This window comes from Globicephala melas, chromosome 7 (genome assembly GCF_963455315.2).
Source record: "Globicephala melas chromosome 7, mGloMel1.2, whole genome shotgun sequence".
Taxonomy (NCBI): Eukaryota; Metazoa; Chordata; class Mammalia; order Artiodactyla; family Delphinidae; genus Globicephala; species Globicephala melas.
In genome coordinates this window covers 55752030-55771586 of record NC_083320.1, presented here as the reverse complement: position 1 = coordinate 55771586, position 19557 = coordinate 55752030, and the positions used below count along the sequence as shown (strand labels likewise).

Below are 19557 nucleotides of genomic sequence, written 5' to 3'. Positions count from 1 at the left end.
CACACTTGGATTTTCTCATCACTAAGAACTGCTTACCTCTGAAATCTCTAGTCAGTTTTCCTTTTCTGGCACAATTCTGGCACGTTCCTCTCACATATCTACTTAATCTGCCTATTGCAATAATCAGTCAGTCAAAAGAATACCAACTGAGAACCTACTGCACCCAGGCCTGGGAAATCAGTGTAAGGCCAGCTAACCATGGGCCTAGCGCCCTCTTGGACCCCTTGTTCAGGTAGCAGCTCACTATACACCAGTGCACACCTGCTCTGAAGGCCTCAACTGTCTCCTCAGCAATGGATGGTCACCCTCTCTAGCATCCTAAAATCCTTCAGTTCACTGATCGTCCATCATTCCAATCCCCAAATCCAGGTCACTTCATTGTTCACATTCTCTGCTCCCAGACTACCTTGCTGCTAGATAAGATCATAAATCTACAATGACTAGTTCCACCACAAATTCAAATTCTTCAGCTTGATCTAAGAAGTTTAAATTACTTCAAAAGACCCAGAGAGAACCAAAAAATGGATGGAAGTCTTAAAGACGCAGATTTTTGTTGACACAAGATAGCAATTTATAACCAGGTCAGCTAACCAGGAACAGAATAGTAATGAGCTATTGGTAGCATAAGTAGAGTTCAAATCAAAGGTTCCCAAACATGACTGGCTTTAACACCTGAAGAGAATTATTAAAATACAGAGTCCCAAGTCCTACTTCAGACCTACTGGATCAGAACCTCTGGGAGGTGTATTTCTAAAGCTCCCTGATAGATTCTGATACAGCTAATTCACAGGCTGATATTAGGGTCCCACTGGGCTATACTCTTGGCCATACTTTTTTCCAGGACACAATGAGAGGGATTTCTTCACTAAAGAGGAGTCTGGACTGAATTGTCTGCCTTTATATTTTATTTCTTCTTCTTTCTCCTCTACCTGAACCTGAAATCTGTTAATGTTGTCTGTTCTCTGTCCCACATATGGCTCTTAGAACTCAACACACTGATGCAACTCGGGAGCACAATCCCTGCCCAGATCAGCTGTGTGAGTCCAGGGTTCCCGCCAGTCTAGAAATGACAGTGGTGGATGCACATGCAAATCCTACTTATTCCACCTCTGCGGACATGAAGCACCACAACTTCTCTTAATTTTCCCCCTGACAAGGATGGGCTGCCTGCTCTTTATTCTCTTCTGCCCTCTTGCCTCATTTGTAATGACTTTATGTAGCCAAAATGAATGTTTCTTCATTTCTGCCCTTCTAGCAGAAGTAAAAGCAAGATGAACATCACATCTTTGCTGGACTAAACACTTAAATACATTTGTTGCTGCAGTGGCCTCTGTGGACTCTGCCAAGGTGCAGCTTATGTCACTGTTTTGAAACATCTTTATGGTCAGTGAAAAGATCATTACCTTCAGTGATGGTAAGATTCAAATAGCCAGTTCCAGTAACATCCCTGAAGATAAGTCATAGTCTGATCAGTTGATTTATAATAAATCTCCCCTATGTGTATCTTGATAAAAGCAGACTTTTCAGGATTTTTTTAAGTTCCCTATCAAGGCTTTCCTTTTCATATTTTTCAGTTGCCAAATTATATAAAGTTATAATTTTCCTCATTTACTATGGATATGATTGACTACATAGTCCTTAAAAAAGTTACCTGCAATTAAAATTACTTGACCCCAATTTCATATACACACAAAAAATAGATAATACTCTAAATGCTATCTCATCTTGTCGTTTTTGGTTGAATTACAAAAGGTTTCACACAGGTCAGCATTGCTGGTGCCTCCTTACTTTCATTTCTGTAACAATCTTCTTTATTATTAATAAGGTGATGGCAATAAAAGTAATAATAATGTCTGCATTTTTTTCCCAAGAGCACAAACGTCTTGGCTCTGAGTACCAACATGCACTAAAATATATGACAGATGCTGTGTATCTTTCTTTTTTTTTTTTAGCATCTTGAATGTCTTAAACAATTTTCCTTTAGTTACTATGGAAGTTCCTAACAATCCCAGTTACTAAAGGCAAGAGATTGGTAAAAAAAAAATTAAATTTTCCTTCTTTCCTTTTGTCCTTTTAACAGAGCGGCCTCACATTTTCGATCTTTCAAGTCTCATATACACATCACAAATTATTTGAAATTTGAATGTTATTAGAGAAATAATTCTGTTTTCTTCTCAAGGAAGAATAAAAACCTAATTTATGTAGGAGTTTTTCTAACAGGAGAAAATGGTCATGACTTATGGAGACGTAAGCTATGTCTTTGAGAAAAAGCTGGGCTTCAGGCCCACAGTCTGGACTATTCTCTTCTCACCCAGATTCATTCACCGTATTCTTCCCTTATTAAATCAGCCTTTTGGAAATGTTACTTCTCTTTGAGTCATCTGGTAGACCACTTACCATCAAAGAAATAGACTTTGATTTGTTGGTTATTTCTTTCTAGGCACCAAACTCACGAATCCAGAGGCAGCCACAAGACGAATGAGTCACCAGGTGCACATCAAGTTCTGAAGTACAGAAAGATAAGAATGATTAAATAAAAGCCCCCATTTGGTTCAGATTTTATTTTTTATTCATTTCAATTTGTTAAACATTTATAGAACTTTTAGTGTCCTGGAATAAGTTCCCTTGAAAATTGAACCTGGGGCAAGTCTTAAATTCTAAGCTTTACTGGGAGATATAATTCCAGGGCAGTGTGAGTGATAGAAAAGAGAACGGAAGCAGGTAAGATTGGGAAGCACATACAAGGTATTGTGTTACAAAATTAGTCATTTCACAAAGAGACACAGTCTCTTGGGATAAGCTATACAGAAAGCTTTCTCTTGGTATTGTCCATCAAGGGGTGGAAAAGAGAGATAAATTAACCATTAGCTTCCTCCCATCTATTATATCCCGCAACCATAAGTTGCCATCTAGCAACTGGAGTGGAAGAAGAAATCCAGAGCTCTAGAGAGACATAAAGGCCAGAGAATCTGAGGTGGCACAAAAGAGGTGTCTTGATACATTTATCATGTACAATGAAAGTCCTTTTATAGTATATTTCCTAGTCAAATATGACTATCAAAATTAAAATTAAATATATCCTACCTGTATTTTCAAATCACAACTAAGAAAAAAGTAACTTTTGATCACTGGTTGCCTTTGAAGAAGACATATGTAATAGTATATAATTTTTTTAGGAATTGTTTTTACCTGTGAATTTCATTTCTAGTATTGCTAAACAATAAACGTCAATCAAAGAAAAAACAATGGATTTTTCTAGAGAAGACTGCTGAAGCCTCTCTAGACTAGCAGAATTAAATAAATATTAAACAGAAGCTTCTAAGGAAACATTCAAAAATCAAGTGAGTTCTCTAGGTGGTCACCTATGGGAAGGTGGTTAGGGATGACTCTAACTTCCTTAACAAAATGTGAGTATCATGTCCACTGTTATGGGAGAAGGAGGGAGAAATTTAGGAAGAACAGATTACTTCCTTCATTAGTATGCAAATAAATTATTTATATGCAAATAATATGAGCAGCACTGTGGTTATAATACTTGGTCTTACAAAGAAATCGTTTAAATTCATCTGCCTGGGGGAAGAAAAAAGCTTTTTTTTTTTACTATCCTACCAAACTTTCTACTGAATTATTTGGGCCAGAATAACTCTGCATCTGATGTAATCTGAACCAGTATTGTTGGACACATCTTTAATTGTGATTAAAACACTTCAGCTCAGTCTAATTTCTTTCTGCTTCAAGGGCGTCCAAATGTCCTTAAGGACAGATAATTCCATCCATAACTACCATCACCATTACCACCATTAAGTATTTGGATAACATAATATCTGATGTTAAAGAAGTCATTTATTTGAAAAGCATAGAAGACAACTTAATTCTGCTATGTACCAAGTCTTACTTGCCATGAATTAGCAGTTCAAGGTGCTTACACTGTTAACCCCAAATCTTTGGACTACTTTTATTTTCAGTTCGTCCAAAAATTCTCGAAAAAAAATCTATTACTTACATGTGGTAATTCTCTACCTACAAGGAGAATAAGGAGTCTGCTCAGGCCATCCAAAATAATAATAGAGGACCTTATCTTGTTATAGGACTACTCCACACAAAAGATGTCCTAGTTTGCGAGGGTTGCCATAACAAAGTACCACACACAGACTGAGTGGCTTAAACAACAGAAATTTATTGTATCATTTTCCAAAAACCAGGAGTACAAAATCAAGGTGTTGGCAGGGTTGTTTCCTTCTGAGTGCTGTGAGGGAAGGATCTGTTCCAGGCCTCTCTCCTTGGCTTGCAGATGGCCATCTTCTCCCTATGTCTCCTCATAATGTCTTGCCTCTATGCATGTCTCTGTGTCCAAATTTTCCCTTTTGGTAAGGACAACAGTCATATTGGATTAGGGTGCATCCTAATGATCTCATTTTAACTTGATTACCTCTGTAAAGACCCTCTCTCCAAATAAAGTCACATTCTGAGGTACTAGGGTAAGGATTTCAACATATGAATTTAGAAGGGGACACAATTCAACCCATAACACTCCCTAACACTCTTGCATTTTGGTTATATGATCTGCAAAGATGTGTTCCACTGGGGTAATCGCAAAGGTCAGAATGCAAGCTCCAGTGTCCAGTCACAGCCCCTGGCTAACTGTGAGACCTCAAACGAGTCACCCAACCTCCTTAAGCTCCATTTCTTCACCTGTAAAATGGGAATGATAATAGTTCCTACCCCACAGGGTGGCTGTGAGAAGTAAACTGTTAACCATGTGAAGTGCTTAGCCCAGTGTCTAGCACATAGTAAGTGCTCCTAATTCACTAGCTATTATTAGCATGAATTTTTTAAAATTAATTTTTTTTGGAGTATGGTTGCTTTACAATGTTGTGTTAGCCTCCACTGCACAACTATTAGCATGAATTATTAACCTAAAATGATCAGTCTAAACTGAAAAGTAAAGCTCACAAACCCAAGGGTGGGAGAAAACAGTTTCGAGCTTTCCTCTCTCACCAATTTACAGCCCCCTCTACTTAGGCTGCCTTTTAGATTAAGGTGGACTCTCAGAGCCAAGCTCTCAGGAATGGCTGATTTAGAATTACAGTGGCTGATCTCCACATTATTCCACCTTTAATGCTACAAGATTTCCTAAGAGGCAGAGCTGAGGTCACTGAATTTACTGACCAAATGTCCTACTTTACATGGTGTCCTTTATACTGAGATATTATGCTACACAGCTTTCTTCTCATAATAACTGCTTTTCCATATCTCAGAAAGTCAGCTCTACTCTACATATCTTATTTCAAGCAGTTCATATTTTCTCTTTTGTTCAGCCAAAATTAGATTATCAATTTTTTTGCGTATGTGTGATTGTGGTTGAAGTTTTTTCCCCAAAACCTTCCTTTAAAAATTCATTAATATTCATGGAGTTTATATATTAAATTTACATAAGTCTGTGATAAGAGGGAAGTCTCTGCTCCCAAGATTCTAATCTTACATTAGGAGGCTCTGAGGCTTGTTATAAATATTTGTTTTTATTGTTTTGTTTTCATGCTTGGCTTATCTCCTACCTTTTCGTGGAGCCAGGAATAAAAACAGAAAGATCCGGGCAGTGGATAGGTCTCTGACCACCCCAATGAGTCTCCTTTCTTGGTGTATCTCAGAACTACTCAGTCTGACATGCTCAAGAGATGTGCTTTCTGGGAGAAAGTCTACAACGTTATTAAAGCATCTAGGGCTAATTTATGACTTTTGTGGTCCCCTCCATTAAAAATAAAAATAATAATAATAATAACTATACTTTTCAACTGCACTGGTATAAGGATGTATATACTAATGTTATATACTGAAATATTTTCTTCAACCTAAAAGCTTATTTTATTCTTCTGATTTTAAAAGAAATTAAAACAATTTCATGGGCCCCTAGAAGTATTGTGGGCCCTCGGCACTGTATCTACTGTGCCTAATAGATGTCGGCCCTGAAAGCATGAGAGGAGCTATAGTATTTCATTTAAGGTTCCTAGTTGTTGACTACCTTAACCAACACATTATATGGCACCAAAGATGCACTTGACTTTTATAACCCTTCTGTTAGTGGCTACAACCTAAAGTCCTATAAGAAAGAAAAGAAGACACAGGTCTATGGGGCTCTGTATTCCAGCATACAGTTAGAGCAAGGATTACACAAACTCTCTGCACATAGTCATACTTATCACATCTCAGTTTTAAATTCTCTCTGAATTTCCTTTATAGTTGTATAAATATAAAAAATAGCATTTGCTGCTTTTTAAAGTACACCTTTCATGCATCAAAGTTACTGATGAAGAAAGGAAACTAACATTTCCTGAGAACATACTATGTATCAGGCATTGTCTTGGGTGCATTCACATAGATAGTCCAGGGGGACAAAGACTATTATCCTCATTTTTATGTATAGGGATGGAGACTAACTAGGTCAAGTAACTTGCCTAAGATAACAGGATTTAGTAATGGTGGAGCTAGGATTCAAATCCAGATCCTTTTGATGTCAAAGTCAATGCCCTTTCCATATACCCTGAGAAAACCATAATTCAAAACGAGTCAATGTACCACAATGTTCATTGCAGCTCTATTTACAATAGCCAGGACATGGAAGCAACCTAAGTGTCCATTGACAGATGAATGGATAAAGAAGATGCAGCACATATATACAATGGAATATTGCTCAGCCATAAAAAGAAATGAAATTGAGTTATTTGTAGTGAGGTGGATGGACTTAGAGACTGTCATACTGAGTGAAGTAAGTCAGAAAGAGAAAAACAAATACCGTATGCTAACACATATATATGGAATCTTAAAAAAAAATGGTTCTGAAGAACCTAGGGGCAGGACAGGTATAAAGATGCAGACGTAGAGAATGGACTTGAGGACATGGGGAGGGGGAAGGGTAAGCTGGGACGAAGTGAGATAGTGGCATGGACATATATACACTACCAAATGTAAAATAGATAGTTAGTGGGAAGCAGCCGCATAGCACAGGGAGAACAGCTCGGTGCTTTGTGACCACCTAGAGGGATGGGATAGGGAGGGTGGGAGGGAGATGCAAGAAGGAGGAGACATGGGATATATGTATATGTATAGCTGATTCACTTTGTTATAAAGCAGAAACTAACACAACATTGTAAAGCAATTATACTCCAATAAAGATGTTAAAAAAAAGAGGTTACTGAATCCTTAAAGCATATATTCTCAAGGAAGTAGTCTTAAATAAGGTCAAAGGTTTATATACAAGTATTTTTGCCACAGTGTTATAAAAGCAAAAATGTTTCTAAAACATGGAAACAACCAAAATATCCAAATATAGTAAAGTTAGTTAAGTAAGTGATGGTATTCCCAATTCAATAAATTTCATGAAGCCACTAAAAATAATCTTTTTGAAAAATATTTAGTGACATGGAAAATGCTGGTAATGCAATGTTGAGTGAAAACGCTGACACAAAACTGTACATGAGTTTGACCCCAATTAGATAGAGAATTTTCTTAAGAATACTGTTGTGATTATCTTCCCTTAGGAAGAGACCATTAGTCATAATGAACATGTTTTAGTTGATAATGCTCTGCTTTCAGCAAATAAATTAGAGAAAACTTTCATGTATCAGCATTACTTGGCTTAAAGAATGTTTCAATTCCTACTATTAGTTCCCTAAGCATAAGAAAGGAGGTGAGTCAATAATAATTGGACTCCACTTCTCTGAGTAGGTCTTAGGAGTAAATAAGCCAATGAAAAGTAACACCCATTTCTGATGTAGTAACACTGAACCAGTGGGGAGCCAGCGACTGCTCATGGACCCCTTGCAAAGCCAATGTTCAAAAGAAAATGAAAAATTATACATCTACCCCATCTAGAAAGAAAGAAATCACAGTCATAGCAGTAGTTATCGCTGAGAAATGGCACTATGGATAATTTATTTCATTGTTATGTTAATAGGCATGTGTCACTTTGATAATTATGGGAAAAATGTTTTTGTTTAATTGGGTTTGTTTGTTTGTTTAAATAAAGGAGCCAGTGCTTAAGACTGTGGAGTGCAAGAACAGAAAAATCAAAAAAGACTCAGAAATGCCTTCCGATTCAGGATATAAAGGCTTGATAAAATATAGTTTACAGTGTAGTCATATTTCATAGACTTTCCAAATAAAGAGGATTATAGACATTTTAGACATTAAAGAAACCTAGGTAGGTAATTTTCTTGGGCTTTTCCCAAAGACTCTGTGTAGAATAAAGTAGAAAAGTGAAACAGTGCAATCTAACAAATCTTCCTCAAAATTCTAAGATGGCTTTCAATCAGCACTGTCAGTATAATAATGCAATACAAGAACATTTCAAAATTTCAATTACTAGTCCAAAACAAGCAAAACACAAGTTATAAAAAAGGAAAATACACAGTATTGCTGTGACAGTTCTGAAAGACACTGAGTTCAGGCCCATCCTTTTCTTACGCAAGTTCTCAAATCATCATTCTATAGATCTCGACACTACAGCTACTTCATAAATGCTAATCAGACTATAACGTTACTATAACGATTTGTAAAAATGAACATGGAGTCTCCTAAATTAGCAGTCTCCACTTTCTGTCAAAATAGTCAACAGGTAAATTTCATTTTGCAATAGAATTTCTATTTCTATTATTTCAGTTGTTAAACCAAATGGTAATGAAATGAAAATTTACAATGCCTGATGTGGCCAGAGTTAACCCAGTCCCGCCCACAGTCTTCATGTGGAATTGACTGTGGCCTTCCTCCCTGCTCCCAACTTTCCCAGGAGAAACGGGCACCTGTGGACCTCCCAAATCTTCCTGTGAACTCTAACAAGAATTTCCCTGGATAATTATGTGAAGCTCAAATAAAATTAAATATAAATCAGACATGCTCTGGAAATCAGAAATACTGATAAAAAGTAACCACTAAGAAAAGTTTATACCACAATCTACAGAGCATTGGTTTCTATTGTAGCAAAGGATGCATAATATATGGAAAGGGGTTAACAAAAAAATTCATATTATATGTTTTTGCAGTCTTTGACATGTTCATGGTTTTTTCTGATCTCACACTAGAAAGCTTAGTCCTCCTAATTTGTATTTAAACCTTTGCATTGCTAGGTGACCTGAAACTGACCGATTAAGCATCCTGAGGCCCCATGGCCTTATCAGAAAAATTTATTTAGCAAATATTTATTAACCAGTCACTCTGTGAAATGCACTATTGAATAAACAGGTGTTGAAAAATATTCATTTATTTAATCAGTGGCAATTTTAAAACAACTTATTTGTTTTTTGTTGCCCACTAGCCATTCTTCCTCAAAGCCTTCTCTACCCAATAACATATGAAAAGTAATAAAATCCAAATGTTAAAAGATCATTACCATAAAGTTTTTAACTTACTCATATTTTCTGATTCTATTTTCAAGTACAGAGCTTGAGAATATATACGGTATAACAATGCTAAACTTCAAATCAGTGACGTGTCAATTAATGAATGCTTAGAAACTTTTTCCCCCAGTTTTGAGATATAATTCATGTATAACACTGTATTCGTTTTACATGTGTAACATAATGATTTGATATATGTATATATTGCAAAATGATTACCAAAATAAGTTTAACATCTATCATCTCACATGCTTACAATTTTTTTTTCTTGTGGTGAGAACTTCTAAGATCTACTCTCTTAGCAAGTTTGCAATGTATGATACAGTATCATTAACTATACTGTTAACCATATTGTTAATATATATTGTTAACTATACTGTCACCATGCTGTACATTATATCTTCAGAACTTATTTCTTTTTTTAATTAATTTATTTATTTATTTTTGGCTGCGTTGGGTCTTCGTTGCTGCTCACGGGCTTTTCTCTAGTTGTGGTGAGCAGGGGCTACTCTTCGTCGCAGTGCGCTGCTTCTCATTGCCGTGGCTTCTCTTGTTGCGGAGCCTGTGGCTCTAGGCGTGCGGGCTTCATTATTTGTGGCTCTCGGGCTCTATAGCGCAGGCTCAGTAGTTGTGGCGCACTGGCTTAGTTGCTCTGCGGCATGTGAGATCTTCCCGGACCAGGGCTTGAACCCACGTCCCCTGCATTGGCAGGCGGATTCTCAACCACTGTGCCACCAGGGAAGTCCCAGAACTTATTTGTTATTTCTTATAACTGGAAGTTTGTACCTTTTGACCAGCTTTAACCATTTTAGAAAGCTCTTTAAAGACTCTAAATGGTAAGATATCTACATATTCAGCAACATGAGATATATATATATCAACTATATATATATATATATAGTAGCCTCTAATTGTACTGAAAATCTTCTTGTACAAATATGAATGCACCCTGAGTTTCCCCAGGCCTCCCCAGCCTCCATCCAGCAGGACCTCAATACCCTCTAAAGTGTTCTCAAGTCCTCTGGAGGTCCAAGTGCTCTCTGAAGTCAGGTACTTCTGGAATTCAGGTGTTCTCTTGAATAATCTCACAACATCTGTGGTGGCTCTCTCCAACATCTGCTGAGCACTTCCATTTCACCAGGCACTGCTGGCATGTCACCAAGCTTGCACTCTACCAGACCACACTGCTGCTCTTCTGCCACCAGAGGTGCCAGAGATGTGTAGTGAGACTCTATCACTGGGACAGGCATGCCTGGCTCCTCCTTTCTTTAAAATGAGTTCTCTCCTTGGAAGCTCCCCAGTCCCCCTTACAAATCTTCTTTAGGGCTGTCCCATGCATCTACCAAATGTGTTCACATATATTTAAACTCTAGCCCAGGCTCAAGCAGAGATCCCCATATACATTCATCACCCCACTGAAAAGCTAAACAAAGGCACTAACTTTGGAAGAAGAAAAATACCTTTTTAGTTTCCTCTAGAGAAGGGCTCTTTGGTTAAAGTTTTGGGTTTATTATTCTAAGAGAAATAATTTTTTAATTAGAACAAGTTATTATATTTCTTCCTTTGGTATCAATTTTCACCAAAATAATTTAAATTATGACCCTAAAATTCCCATTTGTCCACTCTCCCAGAGTAAATGAGTAAGTAAACCAGGCAGACAGAACCAATTATATTTAATGATGTCACAAATGGCTTGCAAAATAATTTAACCATTTTTAATCTTTTGGGCCCTTACAAACAAGGAATGAGAGAGTAGTTTAGGAATGCTCTATCTAAGATTAGTAACATACACAAGAGTTCTAGTAACCCTCCTCTGTCCCACCAGATAATTTTCACCTGTCTAAAAGGAAGCACAAGAAGAAATTGACAGTGGGTCTCAGGAGAGCTGTTTTTCTCTGCTGATCTCTTCATTCTGTACATTTTGTTCCCCCACACAACAGTTTTCTCAGGGGTTATCAATCTTGGCAATGACAGACAGCCTTTTCATTCCACAATTCATTTTAAGATCAACAGTTTTGAAACATGATACCAATTCTTTCCTTATCCCCTCACTTGTTTAACCACCCCCTGATTCTGGTGAATATGTTTGGGCTACTTGTTAGCAAGAAATCCTGATTTCATCACAAAGCAGAATCTCCTTTACATTCTCAAAAAAGTCTTGGTTCACATTTTGAGAAGCAGTATAGCATGGTAGGCAAGAACACAGACAATGGAAATAGATCACGCAGACTTCAAATACCAGATTTTCCACATATTATTCAATAGTTGTATAACTCTGGGCAAGTTACTTTAACTCTCTAAACTCCAGTTTCCTCATTTTCATAATGGGGATGATGATAATAATAGGGCCTACCTTGCAGGGTTGTTTTTAGGATTAAGTGAGTAATGGATGTAAAGCAGTTAGAAGAGTGTCTGGTACATAACAAGCATTAGTTGCTGTTATTAATACTTCAGAACTATTCTGTTGAGTACATGAGGAAGCAAAGCAGGCATGACAGGACACCAAACACCATTATCTTACCCTAAATCTAAATGCACTCTCTGGATATTTGATTGGTGGCTATTGAGTGACATTGAGCAAGTAACTCTCTAAACCTTTGACTCCTCATCTATAAAATGGTGATAATTGAAAAAAAAAATACAAGTAAATTACTTGGCAATGACCTGACATGCAGTAAACATTAATATCCCCACTCCTATGCAAAATTAAACTGGAGGTCCAGCCCAGTCCAATAAAGCAAGAGAAATAAAATGTATAGAATTTCAGAAAGAGAGGGACTTCCCTGGTGGCGCAGAGGTTAAGAATCCGCCTGCCAATGCAGTGGACACTGGTTCGAGCCCTGGTCCAGGAAGATCCCACATGCCGCAGAGCAACTAAGCCTGTGCACCACAACTACTGAGCCTGTGCTCTAGAGCCCACAAGCCGCAACTACTGAGCCCGCTCGCCTAGAGCCCATGCTCCGCAACGAGAAGCCACCGCAATGAGAAGCCCGCGCACCACAACCAAGAGTAGCCCCCGTTCGCCACAACTAAAGAAAGCCTGCACGCAGCAACAAAGACCCAACACAGCCAAAAATAATTAATTAATTAATTTTTAAAAATACCTCAGAGTAATGCTATTTAAAAAAAAAAGAAAAGCAAAGAATTTCAGAAAGAGAACAAACCTATCATTATTCCAAAATGATGTGACTGTCTACAAATATAAATTGTTAAAATAACAAGTTTGTTAAATATGCTAAATGTAAGATAATTATGCAAAGTCTATTGTATTTCTATATACCAGTAATGAGCAGAAAAAAATTAGATGTCATTTCTTATAGCATCAAAAATATGACGTACTGGGCTTCCCTGGTGGCACAGTGGTTGAGAGTCTGCCTGCCGATGCAGGGAACACGGGTTCATGCCCCGGTCCAGGAAGATCCCACATGCCGCGGAGCAGCTGGGCCCGTGAGCCATGACCACTGAGCCTGCGCGTCCGGAGCCTGTGCTCCGCAACGGGAGAGGCCACAACAGCGAGAGGCCCGCGTACCAAAAAAAAAAAAAATATATATATATATATATATATATAAAATATATATATATGATGTACTTAGAAATAAATCTAACAAAAGATATATAAGACCTTTAAGGAGGAAAGTATATACCTTTACTGACAGATATTAACGAAGACTTTAATTAATGAAGAGCTATACGATATGATACTTTTTAAGAAGGGAGGGGGGTATAGACCCCTAGATCAATGGAACAATATAGAGCGTTCCGAAGCAAACCCACACATAAATTGCCATTTAACATATGACAGTGGTGCTACTGCAGATCAGCGGTAGATGATGAATATTTTTCTCAGTAAGTAGTGGTAGAACAATTTGTTTTCAATATGAAAAACTTAAATTAGACTCCTACCTCACACAGTAAACAAAAATCAGTCCGAGGTAAATTATAGACTTAAATGTGAAAGGCAAGAAAATAAAACTTTCAGAAGACAATATAGTAGAGCATCTTTATGGTCTCAAAGTAGGAAAAGAGTTCTTAAACTAGACATAAAAAGTTCAAATTACAAAGGGAAATGTTGACTACATTAAAATTAATGTCCTCTATTGATCAAAAAGTGTTATAAAAGGTGAGGAGACAAGTCCAAACTGAGAGAAGATAGTTGTAACACATTATGTAACAGAATGCAAAATGTACTTTTAAACTTCTACAAATCAGCAAGAATGACAAACAACCAAATAGAAAAATTAATCACAAATAGCCCACAAACACAAAACAAGATGTTCAACCTCATGGCAAATCAGGGAAATTAAACACATGGAAGACCTTTCCAAAACTGCCCGACTTAAGAAGTGTGATACAACCAACTGTTCATGAGATTGAGGAGCGATGAAAATGCTCATACTCTGCTGGTGAGAATGTAAATTAGTACAACACTTTTGGAAAATAGCTTGGCATTACCTAGTAAAATTAAGCTTGCATATATACTCTGTGATCCACTCCCAAGTATATACCCTAGAGAAATCTTGTATATGGACACCAGGAGATATGTAGAAAGACGTGTATTACAGCATTGTTTATTGCAGTGAAAACTGGAAAACAATCTCAATGCATTCAACAGACTAGATCAATAAGCTGTGGTATATTTTCATAATCAAATACCATACAGCAATAAAAATTTAGTATAGCTATAAACCAACATGAATGGATCTCAAAAATAAAATGTTAAATTAAAAGAAACAAGTCATCAAAGAATATGTATGGTATGGTTTCATTTATATAGAGTTTTTAAATGGTTCAAACTAAATAATACAATGTTTAAGGAACATACAAATAGGCAATGATGACCATAAAGAAAAGTAAGTAAAGGATTAACAAAGTTCAGAACTTTGGCTACTTCCAGAGAAGGAGAAGAACACACAGGGGACTTCTGGGATATGGTAATTTTTTTTTCTTAGCCTGGCTGCTAAAAATAGAGGAATCCATTTTATTTTCCTTTAACCTGTACACATAATTTTTATACTTTTTTTGTATGCCTGCTATATTTTATAATAAAAATAAGATTAAAAACATTTGACATATGCCTTGATTATCTGAATTTTTCAGACAAAAACATTTTTTCCTGAATTACAATAATAATTATTCCAGTTTTGTCTTTTGCACTTGTAAAAGGGAGTCACAGAACTTGAGGTTTCTCTCTATGATAAAACTGAAAGAAGTATTTTTATGCATAATCCCTGTTTATTTAGCAATAGGTTTCAATTAAGCAGTGAAGGTTTTTATAGTCACTGAAAGCATGTTAAAACTTATATCACATCCCTTTTATTCTTAACAGCATTCATAATACTCAAGAAATATTACTCTACAGCCATGTAGTCTGATAGAAATATAGCATAAGCCAAATATGTAATATTAAACTTTGTAGTAGCCTCATTTCAACATCTGATCAGTATTTTTAAATGATTAATGAGATGTTTTATATTCTTTTTTCATATTAAATTTTCAAAATTCAGTGTGTATTTACCACTTACAGCACATCTGGACTAGACTCATTTCAAGTGCTGGACTAGACTCATTTCAAGTGCTCAGCAGCCACATGGGGTTTGTGACTACCATGCTGGACAGCACCATTTCATAGTCGCCACATGAATGATCTACTTGGCACCAGCTTTAGAAATTTTTGCTGCTGAAATGGCCACCCACCAAATCCAGAGGCCTAACAGACCTCCAAACTACAAAGGAGAGTTCTAATTTTAGCTTTAAGTAGAAGTACCTTATTCACACAGAACAATAGAACTAGTCAATTTTCTCTTTATATCCCTGAATTTCCTCTGGATTAGACCTAACAGGAGCTTCTTGTAAAAGGGAAATAATAATGCTTTGGAGTTCTTAGGCCCATTTTCCTCAGGAATCTAAAATATTTTAAGGGACTTCCCTGGTGGTCCAGTGGCTAAGACTTGGGGCTCCCAACGCAAGGGGCTCAGGTTCAATCTCTGGTCAGAGAACTAGATCCCGCATGCCGCAACTAAGACCCGATGCAACTAGGGCTTCCCTGGTGGCACAGTGGTTAAGAATCCGCCTGCCAATGCAGGGGACATGGGTTCGAGCCCTGGTCCAGGAAGATCCCACATGCCGCAGAGCAACTAAGCCCATGCACCACAACTACTGAGCCTGCGCTCTAGATCCCGTGAGCCACAACTACTGAAGCCCATGCACCTAGGGCCCATGATCTGCAACAAGAGAAGCCACTGCCATGAGAAGCCCGTGAACTGCAACGAAGAGTAGCCCCTGCTCACCACAACTAGAGAAAGCCCACGCACAGCAACGAAGACCCAACGCAGCCAAAAATAAAATAAATAAAATTTTTTTAAAAGACCCAATGCAGCCAAATAAATAAATACTTTTTAAAAAATAAAACATTTCAAGAACATTGGTTCACTAATTGACAGTCTTGACATATTCTGCCATTGCAATTCATGTATATTTAGAAAAATTGAGCCTTAGAAAAGAATGGCTAACATCACATATGGAGACAGAAACTGAACCCAGGTCTGGGATTCTGAGTCCCTGAGCTAATGTCCCTGGGCACACATACATGTTTCCTTAGGTTATTAGATTTCCTTTTGCTTCCACCTGTCTAATCATTCATGCTTAATTCCTTATATTATTTCATATTTCACTTTACTTCATTTCAATATTCTCCCACTAAATTGGTGGCAGGAACTAAATTTAATATGCTAACTTCATGCTATATAATGTTTCTAAAAGGAAATGTACAACTGGTAAAAGGTTTTGTTTCCTTACTTTTTAAGGACCAGACATTATAATTTTTGTAGAACTTTTGTAGCAATAAAAGCCAAATACTGACTAATTACCAGAGAGCTAGAGAATGAGATCATCAATATTTATGGGATTTTTTTTTTCTGACTCATTTTCACTATTTTGCATAGGAAATGTGAATTTTCTTAGCAAGTGTTGTTCAGCAAGTGTATTCATTTTCCAGCAGTAATAGCATAAAGGTGTTACTAATAAGAACCAAGCACTGACTTTCTAGGACTCATTTGTATACTTATATACACACTTATTTTCCTGGTCTTTCCCTATTTTTTAAACTGTATTTTATCCACAGAAGTAGAAAATATTATTTAACTAACCTTCAGTACATTGATTTTCTGACTTTCAGGTTTCATAAACCAACAAAAAAATACATGTTTTAATTAACGACTAGCATAAAACCGACAATTTCTTATTTTGCCAATTATGGTTATTAAAAAATAATTAAAAGCTACCACATTTTATCACCATCATTTCATTAAAGCAGTGGGTCTCAAAATTTAGCATGCATCAGGATCACCTGGAGGACTTGTTAAGCCACAGATTGCTGGGCCCCACTGGCAATTTCTGATTCAGTAGGTCTGGGTTAGGGCCCAAGAATTTGCATTTCTAACAAGTTCCCACATGATGCTGATGCGGCTGGTCTGGGGGACCACACTTTGACAATCACGGCATTAAAGAGGCCATTTCAGCAGCAAAAATGAAGAAAGATCATCTCAGAATAAAGGAGAATCATTTAAATTGAGTAAATTGAGCTTATGTTTCTCATTTCTCCCAAGGTCAGTAAAAGTTTCACAAACGGTAAGTCTTTGAAGTAACATTTGAAAACCAGTGCCCTAGTACACTGTCTGATAAGGTAGCCCTAACCAGCCATATGTGGCTATTGAACATTTGAAATATGGCTAATCTGAATTGAGATATGCTGTAAGTATAAGATACACACTGGATTTTAAAGATTTACTACCAAAAAAGAATGCAAAATGTTTCAGAAATAATTTTTATATTAATCTGATGTTGAAATAACATTCTATATATACTGAAGTAAATAAAGGTTATTAAAAATAATTTCACACTTCACTTTTAAAATGTGGCTACCAGAAAATTTTAAATTACACATGCAGCTCACAGCATAATTTTAACAGACGGCACTGCCTTGAGCAGGGGTTCTTGGTGTGGTCTCTGGACCAGTAGCATCATCATCACTTAGGAAGATGTGAGAAACATACATTCTCGTACCGCACCCCAGAATTACTGAGTCTGAATTCTAGGGATGGAACCCAGCAATCTGCATTTTAATAAATCCTCCAAAAGATTCTGATCCAGGTTAAAGTTTGAGAACCATTGCTAGAACAACTTTAATCAAAGTTTAGTGTGCATACAAATCACCTGGGGAGCTTTTAAAATTCAGATCCTAGTTCAGTAGGTGGACGGTGCAGAACTCAAGATTCTGCGATTTAACAAGCTCCCATGTGATGTTAGATGCTGCTGGTCTTGGGTCATTCTTTGGGCTGCAAGGACCTAGAACATTTACTTTTTATGCATCACCCTAACCAATATCCATTACAAACAAATCGACACACATCTCCAAACTCCAAAGGATTCGAATCTCAAGATTCTAGTTGGGCTGCTCTAAGAGAAAGGAATTATTTCTCTGACAGAAGAAATTTTGTCAAGACCCTTTGAGAGCTATAAATAAATTCTTGCATTTAATTGTTTGCATTATCAGACAACCTGCCATGTTCATCTAATAAGAAAGTATGTGTTTGTGTTCCTATTTTTCCAGTAGGTTAATGGTGATTCAATATATTTAGAGCTGGAAGCTACTTCTACTAGGCTGGAACATTTGAATGAAAAATGGGCACTCCTGCTGCATCTCCCTTGGCAAAGTGATCCATTTAATCAGTACTGTTGTTTATATCTAGATAGTGGGTTTTAATCTGAGTTACTGTCTGCTGATTTTAACCAAGAGAAGGCAAGGAGGATAAGGAAAGGAGAGGAAACTCTTCTCTTGAGCTGTGCTGAGTCAATCTGTAGTTTATCCATCATGACAAGAGCTGCTAGAGACAGGGGCAGACTTTCTCAAATTTTCCTTGGTCCCCAGGAGACTCCATCATACATACAAGAAACAGCTGCCCCCATATTTGAAAGAGGTGTTATTTTTCTTGATTTCCTCCTCCTCTGAGTCTCTTATATTTTCCCCACAATTTGCTATAGTAGAAGATTACAGAAAAGCAAACATATTTACAATTGTCTGGAGAAAAAAAAAAAGCTTACAATCCAATTGAAAAGATAGAAAGTGATTATTGTTTATCTTGTATCATGCCATGTTTTTTAAATAAACCAGAACACAGATGAAACGTTAGGAAACATGTCTCTATAAAATTTTGCCAATAGTCTTTGAAATAAAACTATAGAAGGTTTTATTTTTTAACCAAAATCTGTCTCTTTCATTGTTTATTCTAACTATAGGAAGAAAAACACAGAATTAAATGGGCAAGGTTTTTTAATATGTGATTTATTACCCTCCTCTTTCAGTTTTGACAAAAACCTATAATACATGGTACATAATCCGTGCTAGGTACAAGAATGTGCTGTAGGGACTTCCCTGGTGACACAGTGGTTGGGGGTCCGCCTGCCAATGCAGGGGCACGGGTTTGAGCCCTGGTCCAGGATGATCCCTCGTGCCGCGGAGCAGCTGGTCCCACGTGCCACAACTACTGAATCCTGCCCGCCTAGACCCCGGGATCTGCAGCGGGAGAGGCCACCACAGTGAGAAGCCTGCGCACCGCAACGAAGACCCAACGCAGCCATGAATGAATGAATGAATGAATGAATGAATGAATAAATAAATAAAAAGAATGTGCAGTAAAATAGACTTTTGGTATACACACATATACATACATACATACGTACGTATATACCTTTCTGTTTTTTCAACATATGCAGTGACTTTAACCCAATCATTAAATTCAGTTTATAAAATTCTCAGTCATGAGAAGTCAGCCCACTTTGTACCTGGTCCACATATCATTTGAAGAGATAAAAAGTCATATAACACTAGGGGCAATTACATGAAAAATTTGGCTATTGAGATCTGTGAAGATGGCTCCTTATGTTGCTATAAATATAAAACAATCATTTATTGTTTGGATGGAGAAAGTAAAAACAAGTTCTATAAATCATTGGGTTAACTACAACACAGGAAAAGGTTAAATTAAAATGTTTATTGTACTTGAGAACAAACAATTTGTGTCTTTTGCATGAATTTAGATATATGTGTAGTGTAGTAGAATGAGGCAGGTTTTTGTGAAAATTGAATTTGCCCAGAAAGGAAAGTGCCTCG

At 37.0% G+C, this 19557-nt stretch overlaps 1 long non-coding RNA gene across 5 annotated transcripts in view; it reads right to left on the bottom strand.

The window, feature by feature from the left end:
• LOC115849690 (uncharacterized) overlaps positions 1-19557 on the bottom strand; it is a 422316-nt gene that overhangs the window by 363718 nt on the left and 39041 nt on the right. For all 5 annotated transcript variants that reach the window (XR_009564596.1, XR_009564595.1, XR_009564593.1 and 2 more), the window contains exon 2: positions 2398-2504. This is a non-coding gene — a long non-coding RNA (uncharacterized lncRNA). The remainder of the gene's footprint in view (positions 1-2397; positions 2505-19557) is intronic.